We start from the raw sequence: 20914 nt of genomic DNA on the forward strand, positions 1-20914 counted from the left end.
CTGTTGAATCCCAATGTATCTGCCTGGCTCAGAAGAGCCCACTGAGTCAGCCCTTAACCCCAGTGTGCAGAAAGTGTCAAAACGTGTTTTTCAGCAGAAATAAACATGTTTCTGCAACTTTGGTCAACCCCATGTAACTTATCGGTCAGGAAAAGCACACTTTTCAAAACGTGTTTTTCAGCCCGAAATAAACACGTTTTTTCAGACTGTTGAATCCCTATGTAACTGGCTGGCTCAGAAGAGCCCACTGAGTCAGCCTTTTATCCCAGTGTGCAAAAAGTGTCAAAACGTGTTTTTCAGCAGAAATTAACATGTTTCTGCAACTTTGGTCAACCCCATGTAACTTATGGGTCAGGAACAGCACACTTTTCAAAACGTGTTTTTCAGGCCGAAATAAACACGTTTTTTCAGACTGTTGAATCCCTATGTAACTGGCTGGCTCAGAAGAGCCCACTGAGTCAGCCTTTTACCCCAGTGTGCAAAAAGTGTCAAAACGTGTTTTTCAGCAGAAATAAACATGTTTCTGCAACTTTGGTCAACCCCATGTAACTTATAGGTCAGGAACAGCACACTTTTCAAAACGTGTTTTTCAGCCCGAAATAAACACGTTTTTTCAGACTGTTGAATCCCTATGTAACTGGCTGGCTCAGAACAGCCCACTGAGTCAGCCTTTTATCCCAGTGTGCAAAAAGTGTCAAAACGTGTTTTTCAGCAGAAATAAACATGTTTCTGCAACTTTGGTCCACCCCATGTAACTTATAGGTCAGGAACAGCACACTTTTCAAAACGTGTTTTTCAGCCCGAAATGAACACGTTTTTTCAGACTGTTGAATCCCTATGTAACTGGCTGGCTCAGAGGAGCCCACTGAGTCAGCCTTTTATCCCAGTGTGCAAAAAGTGTCAAAACGTGTTTTTCAGCAGAAATAAACATGTTTCTGCAACTTTGGTAAACCCCATGTAACTTATAGATCAGGAGCAGCACAGTTTTCAAAACGTGTTTTTCAGACCGAAATAAACACGTTTTTTCAGACTGTTGGATCCGTATGTAACTGGCTGGCTCAGAAGAGCCCACTGAGTCAGCCTTTTATCCCAGTGTGCAAAAAGTGTCAAAACGTGTTTTTCAGCAGAAATAAACATGTTTCTGCAACTTTGGTCAACCCCATGTAACTTATGGGTCAGGAACAGCACACTTTTCAAAACGTGTTTTTCAGCCCGAAATAAACACGTTTTTTCAGACTGTTGAATCCCTATGTAACTGGCTGGCTCAGAAGAGCCCACTGAGTCAGCCTTTTACCCCAGTGTGCAAAAAGTGTCAAAACGTGTTTTTCAGCAGAAATAAACATGTTTCTGCAACTTTGGTACACCCCATGTAACTTATGGGTTAGGAACAGCACACTTTTCAAAACGTGTTTTTCAGCCCGAAATAAACACGTTTTTTCAGAGTGTTGAATCCCTATGTAACTGGCTGGCTCAGAACAGCCCACTGAGTCAGACTTTTATCCCAGTGTGTAAAAAGTGTCAAAACGTGTTTCTCAGCAGAAATAAACATGTTTCTGCAACTTTGGTAAACCGCATGTAACTTATGGGTGAGGAACAGAACACGTTTCAAAACATGTTTTTCAGACCGAAATAAACGCGTTTTTTCAGACTGTTGAATCCCAATGTATCTGCCTGGCTCAGAAGAGCCCACTGAGTCAGCCCTTAACCCCAGTGTGCAAAAAGTGTCAAAACGTGTTTTTCAGCAGAAATAAACATGTTTCTGCAACTTTGGTCAACCCCATGTAACTTATGGGTCAGGAAAAGCACACTTTTCAAAACGTGTTTTTCAGCCCGAACTAAACACGTTTTTTCAGACTGTTGAATCCCTATGTAACTGGCTGGCTCAGAAGAGCCCACTGAGTCAGCCTTTTATCCCAGTGTGCAAAAAGTGTCAAAACGTGTTTTTCAGCAGAAATAAACATGTTTCTGCAACTTTGGTCAACCCCATGTAACTTATGGATCAGGAACAGCACACTTTTCAAAACGTGTTTTTCAGCCCGAAATAAACACGTTTTTTCAGACTGTTGAATCCCTATGTAACTGGCTGGCTCAGAAGAGCCCACTGAGTCAGCCTTTTACCCCAGTGTGCAAAAAGTGTCAAAACGTGTTTTTCAGCAGAAATAAACATGTTTCTGCAACTTTGGTCAACCCCATGTAACTTATAGGTCAGGAACAGCACACTTTTCAAAACGTGTTTTTCAGCCCGAAATAAACACGTTTTTTCAGTCTGTTGAATCCCTATGTAACTGGCTGGCTCAGAACAGCCCACTGAGTCAGCCTTTTATCCCAGTGTGTAAAAAGTGTCAAAACGTGTTTTTCAGCAGAAATAAACATGTTTCTGCAACTTTGGTCAACCCCATGTAACTTATAGGTCAGGAACAGCACACTTTTCAAAACGTGTTTTTGAGCCCGAAATAAACGTCTTTTTTCAGACTGTTGAATCCCTATGTAACTGGCTGGCTCAGAAGAGCCCACTGGGTCAGCCTTTTATCCCAGTGTGCAAAAAGTGTCAAAACGTGTTTTTCAGCAGAAATAAACATGTTTCTGCAACTTTGGTCAACCCCATGTAACTTATAGGTCAGGAACAGCACACTTTTCAAAACGTGTTTTTCAGCCCGAAATAAACACGTTTTTTCAGTCTGTTGAATCCCTATGTAACTGGCTGGCTCAGAACAGCCCACTGAGTCAGCCTTTTATCCCAGTGTGTAAAAAGTGTCAAAACGTGTTTTTCAGCAGAAATAAACATGTTTCTGCAACTTTGGTCAACCCCATGTAACTTATAGGTCAGGAACAGCACACTTTTCAAAACGTGTTTTTCAGCCCGAAATACACGTCTTTTTTCAGACTGTTGAATCCCTATGTAACTGGCTGGCTCAGAAGAGCCCACTGGGTCAGCCTTTTATCCCAGTGTGCAAAAAGTGTCAAAACGTGTTTTTCAGCAGAAATAAACATGTTTCTGCAACTTTGGTAAACCCCATGTAACTTATAGATCAGGAGCAGCACAGTTTTCAAAACGTGTTTTTCAGCCCGAAATAAACACGTTTTTTCAGACTGTTGAATCCCTATGTAACTGGCTGGCTCAGAAGAGCCCACTGAGTCAGCCTTTTACCCCAGTGTGCAAAAAGTGTCAAAACGTGTTTTTCAGCAGAAATAAACATGTTTCTGCAACTTTGGTCAACCCCATGTAACTTATAGGTCAGGAGCAGCACACTTTTCAAAAAGTGTTTTTCAGCCCGAAATAAACACGTTTTTTCAGAGTGTTGAATCCCTATGTAACTGGCTGGCTCAGAACAGCCCACTGAGTCAGCCTTTTATCCCAGTGTGCAAGAAGTGTCAAAACGTGTTTCTCAGAAGAAATAAACATGTTTCTGCAACTTTGGTAAACCCCATGTAACTTATGGGTCAGGAACAGAACACATTTCAAAACATGTTTTTCAGCCCGAAATAAACGCGTTTTTTCAGACTGTTGAATCCCAATGTATCTGCCTGGCTCAGAAGAGCCCACTGAGTCAGCCCTTAACCCCAGTGTGCAGAAAGTGTCAAAACGTGTTTTTCAGCAGAAATAAACATGTTTCTGCAACTTTGGTCAACCCCATGTAACTTATAGGTCAGGAACAGCACACTTTTCAAAACGTGTTTTTCAGCCCGAAATACACGTCTTTTTTCAGACTGTTGAATCCCTATGTAACTGGCTGGCTCAGAAGAGCCCACTGAGTCAGCCTTTTACCCCAGTGTGCAAAAAGTGTCAAAACGTGTTTTTCAGCAGAAATAAACATGTTTCTGCAACTTTGGTCAACCCCATGTAACTTATAGGTCAGGAGCAGCACACTTTTCAAAAAGTGTTTTTCAGCCCGAAATAAACGTGTTTTTTCAGACTGTTGAATCCCTATGTAACTGGCTGACTCAGAACAGCCCACTGAGTCAGCCTTTTACCCCAGTGTGCAAAAAGTGTCAAAACGTGTTTTTCAGCAGAAATAAACATGTTTCTGCAACTTTGGTCAACCCCATGTAACTTATAGGTCAGGAACAGCACACTTTTCAAAACGTGTTTTTCAGCCCGAAATAAACGTCTTTTTTCAGACTGTTGAATCCCTATGTAACTGGCTGGCTCAGAAGAGCCCACTGGGTCAGCCTTTTATCCCAGTGTGCAAAAAGTGTCAAAACGTGTTTTTCAGCAGAAATAAACATGTTTCTGCAACTTTGGTCAACCCCATGTAACTTATGGGTTAGGAACAGCACACTTTTCAAAACGTGTTTTTCAGCCCGAAATAAACACGTTTTTTCAGAGTGTTCAATCCCTATGTAACTGGCTGGCTCAGAACAGCCCACTGAGTCAGCCTTTTATCCCAGTGTGCAAAAAGTGTCAAAACGTGTTTTTCAGCAGAAATAAACATGTTTCTGCAACTTTGGTAAACCCCATGTAACTTATGGGTCAGGAACAGAACACGTTTCAAAACATGTTTTTCAGCCCGAAATAAACGCGTTTTTTCAGACTGTTGAATCCCAATGTATCTGCCTGGCTCAGAAGAGCCCACTGAGTCAGCCCTTAACCCCAGTGTGCAGAAAGTGTCAAAACGTGTTTTTCAGCAGAAATAAACATGTTTCTGCAACTTTGGTCAACCCCATGTAACTTATGGGTCAGGAAAAGCACACTTTTCAAAACGTGTTTTTCAGCCCGAAATAAACACGTTTTTTCAGACTGTTGAATCCCTATGTAACTGGCTGGCTCAGAAGAGCCCACTGAGTCAGCCTTTTACCCCAGTGTGCAAAAAGTGTCAAAACGTGTTTTTCAGCAGAAATAAACATGTTTCTGCAACTTTGGTCCACCCCATGTAACTTATGGGTCAGGAACAGCACACTTTTCAAAACGTGTTTTTCAGGCCGAAATAAACACGTTTTTTCAGACTGTTGAATCCCTATGTAACTGGCTGGCTCAGAAGAGCCCACTGAGTCAGCCTTTTACCCCAGTGTGCAAAAAGTGTCAAAACATGTTTTTCAGCAGAAATAAACATGTTTCTGCAACTTTGGTCAACCCCATGTAACTTATAGGTCAGGAACAGCACACTTTTCAAAACGTGTTTTTCAGCCCGAAATAAACACGTTTTTTCAGACTGTTGAATCCCTATGTAACTGGCTGGCTCAGAACAGCCCACTGAGTCAGCCTTTTATCCCAGTGTGCAAAAAGTGTCAAAACGTGTTTTTCAGCAGAAATAAACATGTTTCTGCAACTTTGGTCCACCCCATGTAACTTATAGGTCAGGAACAGCACACTTTTCAAAACGTGTTTTTCAGCCCGAAATGAACATGTTTTTTCAGACTGTTGAATCCCTATGTAACTGGCTGGCTCAGAAGAGCCCACTGAGTCAGCCTTTTACCCCAGTGTGCAAAAAGTGTCAAAACGTGTTTTTCAGCAGAAATAAACATGTTTCTGCAACTTTGGTCAACCCCATGTAACTTATAGGTCAGGAACAGCACACTTTTCAAAACGTGTTTTTCAGCCCGAAATAAACACGTTTTTTCAGACTGTTGAATCCCTATGTAACTGGCTGGCTCAGAAGAGCTCACTGAGTCAGCCTTTTATCCCAGTGTGCAAAAAGTGTCAAAACGTGTTTTTCAGCAGAAATAAACATGTTTCTGCAACTTTGGTAAACCCCATGTAACTTATGGGTGAGGAACAGAACACGTTTCAAAACATGTTTTTCAGACCGAAATAAACGCGTTTTTTCAGACTGTTGAATCCCAATGTATCTGCCTGGCTCAGAACAGCCCACTGAGTCAGCCTTTTATCCCAGTGTGCAAAAAGTGTCAAAACGTGTTTTTCAGCAGAAATAAACGTTTCTGCAACTTTGGTCAACCCCATGTAACTTATGGGTCAGGAACAGCACACTTTTCAAAACGTGTTTTTCAGGCCGAAATAAACACGTTTTTTCAGACTGTTGAATCCCTATGTAACTGGCTGGCTCAGAAGAGCCCACTGAGTCAGCCTTTTACCCCAGTGTGCAAAAAGTGTCAAAACGTGTTTTTCAGCAGAAATAAACATGTTTCTGCAACTTTGGTCAACCCCATGTAACTTATAGGTCAGGAACAGCACACTTTTCAAAACGTGTTTTTCAGCCCGAAATAAACACGTTTTTTCAGTCTGTTGAATCCCTATGTAACTGGCTGGCTCAGAACAGCCCACTGAGTCAGCCTTTTATCCCAGTGTGTAAAAAGTGTCAAAACGTGTTTTTCAGCAGAAATAAACATGTTTCTGCAACTTTGGTCAACCCCATGTAACTTATAGGTCAGGAACAGCACACTTTTCAAAACGTGTTTTTCAGCCCGAAATACACGTCTTTTTTCAGACTGTTGAATCCCTATGTAACTGGCTGGCTCAGAAGAGCCCACTGGGTCAGCCTTTTATCGCAGTGTGCAAAAAGTGTCAAAACGTGTTTTTCAGCAGAAATAAACATGTTTCTGCAACTTTGGTAAACCCCATGTAACTTATAGATCAGGAGCAGCACAGTTTTCAAAACGTGTTTTTCAGCCCAAAATAAACACGTTTTTTCAGACTGTTGAATCCCTATGTAACTGGCTGGCTCAGAAGAGCCCACTGAGTCAGCCTTTTACCCCAGTGTGCAAAAAGTGTCAAAACGTGTTTTTCAGCAGAAATAAACATGTTTCTGCAACTTTGGTCAACCCCATGTAACTTATAGGTCAGGAGCAGCACACTTTTCAAAAAGTGTTTTTCAGCCTGAAATAAACGTCTTTTCTCAGACTGTTGAATCCCAATGTATCTGCCTGGCTCAGAAGAGCCCACTGAGTCAGCCCTTAACCCCAGTGTGCAGAAAGTGTCAAAACGTGTTTTTCAGCAGAAATAAACATGTTTCTGCAACTTTGGTCAACCCCATGTAACTTATGGGTCAGGAAAAGCACACTTTTCAAAACGTGTTTTTCAGCCCGAAATAAACACGTTTTTTCAGACTGTTGAATCCCTATGTAACTGGCTGGCTCAGAAGAGCCCACTGAGTCAGCCTTTTATCCCAGTGTGCAAAAAGTGTCAAAACGTGTTTTTCAGCAGAAATAAACATGTTTCTGCAACTTTGGTCAACCCCATGTAACTTATGGGTCAGGAACAGAACACGTTTCAAAACATGTTTTTCAGCCCGAAATAAACGCGTTTTTTCAGACTGTTGAATCCCAATGTATCTGCCTGGCTCAGAAGAGCCCACTGAGTCAGCCCTTAACCCCAGTGTGCAGAAAGTGTCAAAACGTGTTTTTCAGCAGAAATAAACATGTTTCTGCAACTTTGGTCAACCCCATGTAACTTATGGGTCAGGAAAAGCACACTTTTCAAAACGTGTTTTTCAGCCCGAAATAAACACGTTTTTTCAGACTGTTGAATCCCTATGTTACTGGCTGGCTCAGAAGAGCCCACTGAGTCAGCCTTTTATCACAGTGTGCAAAAAGTGTCAAAACGTGTTTTTCAGCAGAAATAAACATGTTTCTGCAACTTTGGTCAACCCCATGTAACTTATGGGTCAGGAACAGCACACTTTTCAAAACGTGTTTTTCAGCCCGAAATAAACACGTTTTTTCAGACTGTTGAATCCCTATGTAACTGGCTGGCTCAGAAGAGCCCACTGAGTCAGCCTTTTACCCCAGTGTGCAAAAAGTGTCAAAACGTGTTTTTCAGCAGAAATAAACATGTTTCTGCAACTTTGGTCAACCCCATGTAACTTATAGGTCAGGAACAGCACACTTTTCAAAACGTGTTTTTCAGCCCGAAATAAACACGTTTTTTCAGTCTGTTGAATCCCTATGTAACTGGCTGGCTCAGAACAGCCCACTGAGTCAGCCTTTTATCCCAGTGAGTAAAAAGTGTCAAAACGTGTTTTTCAGCAGAAATAAACATGTTTCTGCAACTTTGGTCAACCCCATGTAACTTATAGGTCAGGAACAGCATACTTTTCAAAACGTGTTTTTCAGCCCGAAATAAACGTCTTTTTTCAGACTGTTGAATCCCTATGTAACTGGCTGGCTCAGAAGAGCCCACTGGGTCAGCCTTTTATCCCAGTGTGCAAAAAGTGTCAAAACGTGTTTTTCAGCAGAAATAAACATGTTTCTGCAACTTTGGTCAACCCCATGTAACTTATAGGTCAGGAACAGCACACTTTTCAAAACGTGTTTTTCAGCCCGAAATAAAGACGTTTTTTCAGTCTGTTGAATCCCTATGTAACTGGCTGGCTCAGAACAGCACACTGAGTCAGCCTTTTATCCCAGTGTGTAAAAAGTGTCAAAACGTGTTTTTCAGCAGAAATAAACATGTTTCTGCAATTTTGGTCAACCCCATGTAAGTTATAGGTCAGGAACAGCACACTTTTCAAAACGTGTTTTTCAGCCCGAAATACACGTCTTTTTTCAGACTGTTGAATCCCTATGTAACTGGCTGGCTCAGAAGAGCCCACTGGGTCAGCCTTTTATCCCAGTGTGCAAAAAGTGTCAAAACGTGTTTTTCAGCAGAAATAAACATGTTTCTGCAACTTTGGTAAACCCCATGTAACTTATAGATCAGGAGCAGCACAGTTTTCAAAACGTGTTTTTCAGCCCGAAATAAACACGTTTTTTCAGACTGTTGAATCCCTATGTAACTGGCTGGCTCAGAAGAGCCCACTGAGTCAGCCTTTTACCCCAGTGTGCAAAAAGTGTCAAAACGTGTTTTTCAGCAGAAATAAACATGTTTCTGCAACTTTGGTCAACCCCATGTAACTTATAGGTCAGGAGCAGCACACTTTTCAAAAAGTGTTTTTCAGCCCGAAATAAACACGTTTTTTCAGAGTGTTGAATCCCTATGTAACTGGCTGGCTCAGAACAGCCCACTGAGTCAGCCTTTTATCCCAGTGTGCAAAAAGTGTCAAAACGTGTTTCTCAGCAGAAATAAACATGTTTCTGCAACTTTGGTCAACCCCATGTAACTTATGGGTCAGGAACAGCACACTTTTCAAAACGTGTTTTTCAGCCCGAAATAAACACGTTTTTTCAGACTGTTGAATCCCTATGTAACTGGCTGGCTCAGAAGAGCCCACTGAGTCAGCCTTTTACCCCAGTGTGCAAAAAGTGTCAAAACGTGTTTTTCAGCAGAAATAAACATGTTTCTGCAACTTTGGTCAACCCCATGTAACTTATAGGTCAGGAACAGCACACTTTTCAAAACGTGTTTTTCAGCCCGAAATAAACACGTTTTTTCAGTCTGTTGAATCCCTATGTAACTGGCTGGCTCAGAACAGCCCACTGAGTCAGCCTTTTATCCCAGTGAGTAAAAAGTGTCAAAACGTGTTTTTCAGCAGAAATAAACATGTTTCTGCAACTTTGGTCAACCCCATGTAACTTATAGGTCAGGAACAGCATACTTTTCAAAACGTGTTTTTCAGCCCGAAATAAACGTCTTTTTTCAGACTGTTGAATCCCTATGTAACTGGCTGGCTCAGAAGAGCCCACTGGGTCAGCCTTTTATCCCAGTGTGCAAAAAGTGTCAAAACGTGTTTTTCAGCAGAAATAAACATGTTTCTGCAACTTTGGTCAACCCCATGTAAGTTATAGGTCAGGAACAGCACACTTTTCAAAACGTGTTTTTCAGCCCGAAATAAAGACGTTTTTTCAGTCTGTTGAATCCCTATGTAACTGGCTGGCTCAGAACAGCACACTGAGTCAGCCTTTTATCCCAGTGTGTAAAAAGTGTCAAAACGTGTTTTTCAGCAGAAATAAACATGTTTCTGCAATTTTGGTCAACCCCATGTAAGTTATAGGTCAGGAACAGCACACTTTTCAAAACGTGTTTTTCAGCCCGAAATACACGTCTTTTTTCAGACTGTTGAATCCCTATGTAACTGGCTGGCTCAGAAGAGCCCACTGGGTCAGCCTTTTATCCCAGTGTGCAAAAAGTGTCAAAACGTGTTTTTCAGCAGAAATAAACATGTTTCTGCAACTTTGGTAAACCCCATGTAACTTATAGATCAGGAGCAGCACAGTTTTCAAAACGTGTTTTTCAGCCCGAAATAAACACGTTTTTTCAGACTGTTGAATCCCTATGTAACTGGCTGGCTCAGAAGAGCCCACTGAGTCAGCCTTTTACCCCAGTGTGCAAAAAGTGTCAAAACGTGTTTTTCAGCAGAAATAAACATGTTTCTGCAACTTTGGTCAACCCCATGTAACTTATAGGTCAGGAGCAGCACACTTTTCAAAAAGTGTTTTTCAGCCCGAAATAAACACGTTTTTTCAGAGTGTTGAATCCCTATGTAACTGGCTGGCTCAGAACAGCCCACTGAGTCAGCCTTTTATCCCAGTGTGCAAAAAGTGTCAAAACGTGTTTCTCAGCAGAAATAAACATGTTTCTGCAACTTTGGTAAACCCCATGTAACTTATGGGTCAGGAACAGAACACGTTTCAAAACATGTTTTTCAGCCCGAAATAAACGCGTTTTTTCAGACTGTTGAATCCCAATGTATCTGCCTGGCTCAGAAGAGCCCACTGAGTCAGCCCTTAACCCCAGTGTGCAGAAAGTGTCAAAACGTGTTTTTCAGCAGAAATAAACATGTTTCTGCAACTTTGGTCAACCCCATGTAACTTATGGGTCAGGAAAAGCACACTTTTCAAAACGTGTTTTTCAGCCCGAAATAAACACGTTTTTTCAGACTGTTGAATCCCTATGTAACTGGCTGGCTCAGAAGAGCCCACTGAGTCAGCCTTTTATCCCAGTGTGCAAAAAGTGTCAAAACGTGTTTTTCAGCAGAAATAAACATGTTTCTGCAACTTTGGTCAACCCCATGTAACTTATGGGTCAGGAACAGCACACTTTTCAAAACGTGTTTTTCAGGCCGAAATAAACACGTTTTTTCAGACTGTTGAATCCCTATGTAACTGGCTGGCTCAGAAGAGCCCACTGAGTCAGCCTTTTACCCCAGTGTGCAAAAAGTGTCAAAACGTGTTTTTCAGCAGAAATAAACATGTTTCTGCAACTTTGGTCAACCCCATGTAACTTATAGGTCAGGAACAGCACACTTTTCAAAACGTGTTTTTCAGCCCGAAATAAACACGTTTTTTCAGTCTGTTGAATCCCTATGTAACTGGCTGGCTCAGAACAGCCCACTGAGTCAGCCTTTTATCCCAGTGTGTAAAAAGTGTCAAAACGTGTTTTTCAGCAGAAATAAACATGTTTCTGCAACTTTGGTCAACCCCATGTAACTTATAGGTCAGGAACAGCACACTTTTCAAAACGTGTTTTTCAGCCCGAAATACACGTCTTTTTTCAGACTGTTGAATCCCTATGTAACTGGCTGGCTCAGAAGAGCCCACTGGGTCAGCCTTTTATCGCAGTGTGCAAAAAGTGTCAAAACGTGTTTTTCAGCAGAAATAAACATGTTTCTGCAACTTTGGTAAACCCCATGTAACTTATAGATCAGGAGCAGCACAGTTTTCAAAACGTGTTTTTCAGCCCAAAATAAACACGTTTTTTCAGACTGTTGAATCCCTATGTAACTGGCTGGCTCAGAAGAGCCCACTGAGTCAGCCTTTTACCCCAGTGTGCAAAAAGTGTCAAAACGTGTTTTTCAGCAGAAATAAACATGTTTCTGCAACTTTGGTAAACCCCATGTAACTTATAGATCAGGAACAGCACACTTTTCAAAACGTGTTTTTCAGCCCGAAATAAACGTCTTTTTTCAGACTGTTGAATCCCTATGTAACTGGCTGGCTCAGAAGAGCCCACTGAGTCAGCCTTTTACCCCAGTGTGCAAAAAGTGTCAAAACGTGTTTTTCAGCTGAAATAAATATGTTTCTGCAACTTTGGTCAACCCCATGTAACTTATGGGTCAGGAACAGCACATTTTTCAAAACGTGTTTTTCAGCCCGAAATAAACACGTTTTTTCAGACTGTTGAATCCCTATGTATCTGGCTGGCTCAGAAGAGCCCACTGAGTCAGCCTTTTACCCCAGTGTGCAAAAAGTGTCAAAACGTGTTTTTCAGCAGAAATAAACATGTTTCTGCAACTTTGGTCAACCCCATGTAACTTATAGGTCAGGAGCAGCACACTTTTCAAAAAGTGTTTTTCAGCCCGAAATAAACGTCTTTTCTCAGACTGTTGAATCCCTATGTAACTGGCTGGCTTAGAACAGCCCACTGAGTCAGCCTTTTATCCCAGTGTGCAAAAAGTGTCAAAACGTGTTTTTCAGCAGAAATAAACATGTTTCTGCAACTTTGGTAAACCCCATGTAACTTATGGGTCAGGAACAGAACACGTTTCAAAACATGTTTTTCAGCCCGAAATAAACGCGTTTTTTCAGACTGTTGAATCCCAATGTATCTGCCTGGCTCAGAAGAGCCCACTGAGTCAGCCCTTAACCCCAGTGTGCAGAAAGTGTCAAAACGTGTTTTTCAGCAGAAATAAACATGTTTCTGTAACTTTGGTCAACCCCATGTAACTTATGGGTCAGGAAAAGCACACTTTTCAAAACGTGTTTTTCAGCCCGAAATAAACGTCTTTTTTCAGACTGTTGAATCCCTATGTAACTGGCTGGCTCAGAAGAGCCCACTGGGTCAGCCTTTTATCCCAGTGTGCAAAAAGTGTCAAAACGTGTTTTTCAGCAGAAATAAACATGTTTCTGCAACTTTGGTAAACCCCATGTAACTTATAGATCAGGAGCAGCACAGTTTTCAAAACGTGTTTTTCAGCCCGAAATAAACACGTTTTTTCAGACTGTTGAATCCCTATGTAACTGGCTGGCTCAGAACAGCCCACTGAGTCAGCCTTTTATCCCAGTGTGCAAAAAGTGTCAAAACGTGTTTTTCAGCAGAAATAAACGTTTCTGCAACTTTGGTAAACCCCATGTAACTTATAGATCAGGAGCAGCACAGTTTTCAAAACGTGTTTTTCAGCCCGAAATAAACACGTTTTTTCAGACTGTTGGATCCCTATGTAACTGGCTGGCTCAGAAGAGCCCACTGAGTCAGCCTTTTATCCCAGTGTGCAAAAAGTGTCAAAACGTGTTTTTCAGCAGAAATAAACATGTTTCTGCAACTTTGGTCAACCCCATGTAACTTATGGGTCAGGAACAGCACACTTTTCAAAACGTGTTTTTCAGCCCGAAATAAACACGTTTTTTTCAGACTGTTGAATCCCTATGTAACTGGCTGGCTCAGAAGAGCCCACTGAGTCAGCCTTTTACCCCAGTGTGCAAAAAGTGTCAAAACGTGTTTTTCAGCAGAAATAAACATGTTTCTGCAACTTTGGTCAACCCCATGTAACTTATAGGTCAGGAACAGCACACTTTTCAAAACGTGTTTTTCAGCCCGAAATAAACACGTTTTTTCAGTCTGTTGAATCCCTATGTAACTGGCTAACTCAGAACAGCCCACTGAGTCAGCCTTTTATCCCAGTGTGTAAAAAGTGTCAAAACGTGTTTTTCAGCAGAAATAAACACGTTTTTTCAGTCTTTTGAATCCCTGTGTAACTGGCTGGCTCAGAACAGCCCACTGAGTCAGCCTTTTATCCCAGTGTGTAAAAAGTGTCAAAACGTGTTTTTCAGCAGAAATAAACATGTTTCTGCAACTTTGGTCAACCCCATGTAACTTATAGGTCAGGAACAGCACACTTTTCAAAACGTGTTTTTCAGCCCGAAATAAACGTCTTTTTTCAGACTGTTGAATCCCTATGTAACTGGCTGGCTCAGAAGAGCCCACTGGGTCAGCCTTTTATCCCAGTGTGCAAAAAGTGTCAAAACGTGTTTTTCAGCAGAAATAAACATGTTTCTGCAACTTTGGTCAACCCCATGTAACTTATAGGTCAGGAACAGCACACTTTTCAAAACGTGTTTTTCAGCCCGAAATAAACACGTTTTTTCAGTCTGTTGAATCCCTATGTAACTGGCTGGCTCAGAACAGCCCACTGAGTCAGCCTTTTATCCCAGAGTGTAAAAAGTGTCAAAACGTGTTTTTCAGCAGAAATAAACATGTTTCTGCAACTTTGGTCAACCCCATGTAACTTATAGATCAGGAGCAGCACAGTTTTCAAAATGTGTTTTTCAGCCGGAAATAAACACGTTTTTTCAGACTGTTGAATCCCTATGTAACTGGCTGGCTCAGAAGAGCCCACTGAGTCAGCCTTTTACCCCAGTGTGCAAAAAGTGTCAAAACGTGTTTTCCAGCAGAAATAAACATGTTTCTGCAACTTTGGTCAACCCCATGTAACTTATAGGTCAGGAGCAGCACACTTTTCAAAAAGTGTTTTTCAGCCCGAAATAAACACGTTTTTTCAGAGTGTTGAATCCCTATGTAACTGGCTGGCTCAGAACAGCCCACTGAGTCAGCCTTTTATCCCAGTGTGCAAAAAGTGTCAAAACGTGTTTCTCAGCAGAAATAAACATGTTTCTGCAACTTTGGTCAACCCCATGTAACTTATAGGTCAGGAACAGCACACTTTTCAAAACGTGTTTTTCAGCCCGAAATAAACGTCTTTTTTCAGACTGTTGAATGCCTATGTAACTGGCTGGCTCAGAAGAGCCCACTGGGTCAGCCTTTTATCCCAGTGTGCAAAAAGTGTCAAAACGTGTTTTTCAGCAGAAATAAACATGTTTCTGCAACTTTGGTCAACCCCATGTAACTTATGGGTTAGGAACAGCACACTTTTCAAAACGTGTTTTTCAGCCCGAAATAAACACGTTTTTTCAGAGTGTTCAATCCCTATGTAACTGGCTGGCTCAGAACAGCCCACTGAGTCAGCCTTTTATCCCAGTGTGCAAAAAGTGTCAAAACGTGTTTTTCAGCAGAAATAAACATGTTTCTGCAACTTTGGTAAACCCCATGTAACTTATGGGTCAGGAACAGAACACGTTTCAAAACATGTTTTTCAGCCCGAAATAAACGCGTTTTTTCAGACTGTTGAATCCCAATGTATCTGCCTGGCTCAGAAGAGCCCACTGAGTCAGCCCTTAACCCCAGTGTGCAGAAAGTGTCAAAACGTGTTTTTCAGCAGAAATAAACATGTTTCTGCAACTTTGGTCAACCCCATGTAACTTATGGGTCAGGAAAAGCACACTTTTCAAAACGTGTTTTTCAGCCCGAAATAAACACGTTTTTTCAGACTGTTGAATCCCTATGTAACTGGCTGGCTCAGAAGAGCCCACTGAGTCAGCCTTTTACCCCAGTGTGCAAAAAGTGTCAAAACGTGTTTTTCAGCAGAAATAAACATGTTTCTGCAACTTTGGTCCACCCCATGTAACTTATGGGTCAGGAACAGCACACTTTTCAAAACGTGTTTTTCAGGCCGAAATAAACACGTTTTTTCAGACTGTTGAATCCCTATGTAACTGGCTGGCTCAGAAGAGCCCACTGAGTCAGCCTTTTACCCCAGTGTGCAAAAAGTGTCAAAACGTGTTTTTCAGCAGAAATAAACATGTTTCTGCAACTTTGGTCAACCCCATGTATCTTATAGGTCAGGAACAGCACACTTTTCAAAACGTGTTTTTCAGCCCGAAATAAACACGTTTTTTCAGACTGTTGAATCCCTATGTAACTGGCTGGCTCAGAACAGCCCACTGAGTCAGCCTTTTATCCCAGTGTGCAAAAAGTGTCAAAACGTGTTTTTCAGCAGAAATAAACATGTTTCTGCAACTTTGGTCCACCCCATGTAACTTATAGGTCAGGAACAGCACACTTTTCAAAACGTGTTTTTCAGCCCGAAATGAACATGTTTTTTCAGACTGTTGAATCCCTATGTAACTGGCTGGCTCAGAAGAGCCCACTGGGTCAGCCTTTTACCCCAGTGTGCAAAAAGTGTCAAAACGTGTTTTTCAGCAGAAATAAACATGTTTCTGCAACTTTGGTCAACCCCATGTAACTTATAGGTCAGGAACAGCACACTTTTCAAAACGTGTTTTTCAGCCCGAAATAAACGCGTTTTTTCAGTCTGTTGAATCCCAATGTATCTGCCTGGCTCAGAACAGCCCACTGAGTCAGCCCTTAACCCCAGTGTGCAAAAAGTGTCAAAACGTGTTTTTCAGCAGAAATAAACATGTTTCTGCAACTTTGGTCAACCCCATGTAACTTATGGGTCAGGAAAAGCAAACTTTTCAAAACGTGTTTTTCAGCCCGAAATAAACACGTTTTTTCAGACTGTTGAATCCCTATGTAACTGGCTGGCTCAGAAGAGCCCACTGAGTCAGCCTTTTATCCCAGTGTGCAAAAAGTGTCAAAACGTGTTTTTCAGCAGAAATAAACATGTTTCTGCAACTTTGGTCAACCCCATGTAACTTATGGGTCAGGAACAGCACACTTTTCAAAACGTGTTTTTCAGGCCGAAATAAACACGTTTTTTCAGACTGTTGAATCCCTATGTAACTGGCTGGCTCAGAAGAGCCCACTGAGTCAGCCTTTTACCCCAGTGTGCAAAAAGTGTCAAAACGTGTTTTTCAGCAGAAATAAACATGTTTCTGCAACTTTGGTCAACCCCATGTAACTTATAGGTCAGGAACAGCACACTTTTCAAAACGTGTTTTTCAGCCCGAAATAAACACGTTTTTTCAGTCTGTTGAATCCCTATGTAACTGGCTGGCTCAGAACAGCCCACTGAGTCAGCCTTTTATCCCAGTGTGTAAAAAGTGTCAAAACGTGTTTTTCAGCAGAAATAAACATGTTTCTGCAACTTTGGTCAACCCCATGTAACTTATAGGTCAGGAACAGCACACTTTTCAAAACGTGTTTTTCAGCCCGAAATACACGTCTTTTTTCAGACTGTTGAATCCCTATGTAACTGGCTGGCTCAGAAGAGCCCACTGGGTCAGCCTTTTATCGCAGTGTGCAAAAAGTGTCAAAACGTGTTTTTAAGCAGAAATAAACATGTTTCTGCAACTTTGGTAAACCCCATGTAACTTATAGATCAGGAGCAGCACAGTTTTCAAAACGTGTTTTTCAGCCCAAAATAAACACGTTTTTTCAGACTGTTGAATCCCTATGTAACTGGCTGGCTCAGAAGAGCCCACTGAGTCAGCCTTTTACCCCAGTGTGCAAAAAGTGTCAAAACGTGTTTTTCAGCAGAAATAAACATGTTTCTGCAACTTTGGTCAACCCCATGTAACTTATAGGTCAGGAGCAGCACACTTTTCAAAAAGTGTTTTTCAGCCTGAAATAAACGTCTTTTCTCAGACTGTTGAATCCCTATGTAACTGGCTGGCTCAGAACAGCCCACTGAGTCAGAATTTTTTCCCAGTGTGCAAAAAGTGTCAAAACGTGTTTTTCAGCAGAAATAAACATGTTTCTGCAACTTTGGTAAACCCCATGTAACTTATGGGTCAGGAACAGAACACGTTTCAAAACATGTTTTTCAGCCCGAAATAAACGCGTTTTTTCAGGCTGTTGAATCCCAATGTATCTGCCTGGCTCAGAAGAGCCCACTGAGTCAGCCCTTAACCCCAGTGTGCAGAAAGTGTCAAAACGTGTTTTTCAGCAGAAATAAACATGTTTCTGCAACTTTGGTCAACCCCATGTAACTTATGGGTCAGGAAAAGCACACTTTTCAAAACGTGTTTTTCAGCCCGAAATAAACACGTTTTTTCAGACTGTTGAATCCCTATGTTACTGGCTGGCTCAGAAGAGCCCACTGAGTCAGCCTTTTATCACAGTGTGCAAAAAGTGTCAAAACGTGTTTTTCAGCAGAAATAAACATGTTTCTGCAACTTTGGTCAACCCCATGTAACTTATGGGTCAGGAACAGCACACTTTTCAAAACGTGTTTTTCAGCCCGAAATAAACACGTTTTTTCAGACTGTTGAATCCCTATGTAACTGGCTGGCTCAGAAGAGCCCACTGAGTCAGCCTTTTACCCCAGTGTGCAAAAAGTGTCAAAACGTGTTTTTCAGCAGAAATAAACATGTTTCTGCAACTTTGGTCAACCCCATGTAACTTATAGGTCAGGAACAGCACACTTTTCAAAACGTGTTTTTCAGCCCGAAATAAACACGTTTTTTCAGTCTGTTGAATCCCTATGTAACTGGCTGGCTCAGAACAGCCCACTGAGTCAGCCTTTTATCCCAGTGTGTAAAAAGTGTCAAAACGTGTTTTTCAGCAGAAATAAACATGTTTCTGCAACTTTGGTCAACCCCATGTAACTTATAGGTCAGGAACAGCACACTTTTCAAAACGTGTTTTTGAGCCCGAAATAAACGTCTTTTTTCAGACTGTTGAATCCCTATGTAACTGGCTGGCTCAGAAGAGCCCACTGGGTCAGCCTTTTATCCCAGTGTGCAAAAAGTGTCAAAACGTGTTTTTCAGCAGAAATAAACATGTTTCTGCAACTTTGGTCAACCCCATGTAACTTATAGGTCAGGAACAGCACACTTTTCAAAACGTGTTTTTCAGCCCGAAATAAACACGTTTTTTCAGTCTGTTGAATCCCTATGTAACTGGCTGGCTCAGAACAGCACACTGAGTCAGCCTTTTATCCCAGTGTGTAAAAAGTGTCAAAACGTGTTTTTCAGCAGAAATAAACATGTTTCTGCAACTTTGGTCAACCCCATGTAAGTTATAGGTCAGGAACAGCACACTTTTCAAAACGTGTTTTTCAGCCCGAAATACACGTCTTTTTTCAGACTGTTGAATCCCTATGTAACTGGCTGGCTCAGAAGAGCCCACTGGGTCAGCCTTTTACCCCAGTGTGCAAAAAGTGTCAAAACGTGTTTTTCAGCAGAAATAAACATGTTTCTGCAACTTTGGTAAACCCCATGTAACTTATAGATCAGGAGCAGCACAGTTTTCAAAACGTGTTTTTCAGCCCGAAATAAACACGTTTTTTCAGACTGTTGAATCCCTATGTAACTGGCTGGCTCAGAAGAGCCCACTGAGTCAGCCTTTTACCCCAGTGTGCAAAAAGTGTCAAAACGTGTTTTTCAGCAGAAATAAACATGTTTCTGCAACTTTGGTCAACCCCATGTAACTTATAGGTCAGGAGCAGCACACTTTTCAAAAAGTGTTTTTCAGCCCGAAATAAACGTCTTTTCTCAGACTGTTGAATCCCTATGTAACTGGCTGGCTTAGAACAGCCCACTGAGTCAGCCTTTTATCCCAGTGTGCAAAAAGTGTCAAAACGTGTTTTTCAGCAGAAATAAACATGTTTCTGCAACTTTGGTAAACCCCATGTAACTTATGGGTCAGGAACAGAACACGTTTCAAAACATGTTTTTCAGCCCGAAATAAACGCGTTTTTTCAGACTGTTGAATCCCAATGTATCTGCCTGGCTCAGAAGAGCCCACTGAGTCAGCCCTTAACCCCAGTGTGCAGAAAGTGTCAAAACGTGTTTTTCAGCAGAAATAAACATGTTTCTGTAACTTTGGTCAACCCCATGTAACTTATGGGTCAGGAAAAGCACACTTTTCAAAACGTGTTTTTCAGCCCGAAATAAACGTCTTTTTTCAGACTGTTGAATCCCTATGTAACTGGCTGGCTCAGAAGAGCCCACTGGGTCAGCCTTTTATCCCAGTGTGCAAAAAGTGTCAAAACGTGTTTTTCAGCAGAAATAAACATGTTTCTGCAACTTTGGTAAACCCCATGTAACTTATAGATCAGGAGCAGCACAGTTTTCAAAACGTGTTTTTCAGCCCGAAATAAACACGTTTTTTCAGACTGTTGAATCCCTATGTAACTGGCTGGCTCAGAACAGCCCACTGAGTCAGCCTTTTATCCCAGTGTGCAAAAAGTGTCAAAACGTGTTTTTCAGCAGAAATAAACGTTTCTGCAACTTTGGTAAACCCCATGTAACTTATAGATCAGGAGCAGCACAGTTTTCAAAACGTGTTTTTCAGCCCGAAATAAACACGTTTTTTCAGACTGTTGGATCCCTATGTAACTGGCTGGCTCAGAAGAGCCCACTGAGTCAGCCTTTTATCCCAGTGTGCAAAAAGTGTCAAAACGTGTTTTTCAGCAGAAATAAACATGTTTCTGCAACTTTGGTCAACCCCATGTAACTTATGGGTCAGGAACAGCACACTTTTCAAAACGTGTTTTTCAGCCCGAAATAAACACGTTTTTTCAGTCTGTTGAATCCCTATGTAACTGGCTAACTCAGAACAGCCCACTGAGTCAGCCTTTTATCCCAGTGTGTAAAAAGTGTCAAAACGTGTTTTTCAGCAGAAATAAACACGTTTTTTCAGTCTTTTGAATCCCTGTGTAACTGGCTGGCTCAGAACAGCCCACTGAGTCAGCCTTTTATCCCAGTGTGTAAAAAGTGTCAAAACGTGTTTTTCAGCAGAAATAAACATGTTTCTGCAACTTTGGTCAACCCCATGTAACTTATAGGTCAGGAACAGCACACTTTTCAAAACGTGTTTTTCAGCCCGAAATAAACGTCTTTTTTCAGACTGTTGAATCCCTATGTAACTGGCTGGCTCAGAAGAGCCCACTGGGTCAGCCTTTTATCCCAGTGTGCAAAAAGTGTCAAAACGTGTTTTTCAGCAGAAATAAACATGTTTCTGCAACTTTGGTCAACCCCATGTAACTTATAGGTCAGGAACAGCACACTTTTCAAAACGTGTTTTTCAGCCCGAAATAAACACGTTTTTTCAGTCTGTTGAATCCCTATGTAACTGGCTGGCTCAGAACAGCCCACTGAGTCAGCCTTTTATCCCAGAGTGTAAAAAGTGTCAAAACGTGTTTTTCAGCAGAAATAAACATGTTTCTGCAACTTTGGTCAACCCCATGTAACTTATAGATCAGGAGCAGCACAGTTTTCAAAATGTGTTTTTCAGCCGGAAATAAACACGTTTTTTCAGACTGTTGAATCCCTATGTAACTGGCTGGCTCAGAAGAGCCCACTGAGTCAGCCTTTTACCCCAGTGTGCAAAAAGTGTCAAAAC

This window comes from Lepisosteus platostomus, chromosome 20, assembly GCF_059453375.1.
Source record: "Lepisosteus platostomus isolate fLepPlt1 chromosome 20, fLepPlt1.hap1, whole genome shotgun sequence".
NCBI lineage: Eukaryota > Metazoa > Chordata > Actinopteri > Semionotiformes > Lepisosteidae > Lepisosteus > Lepisosteus platostomus.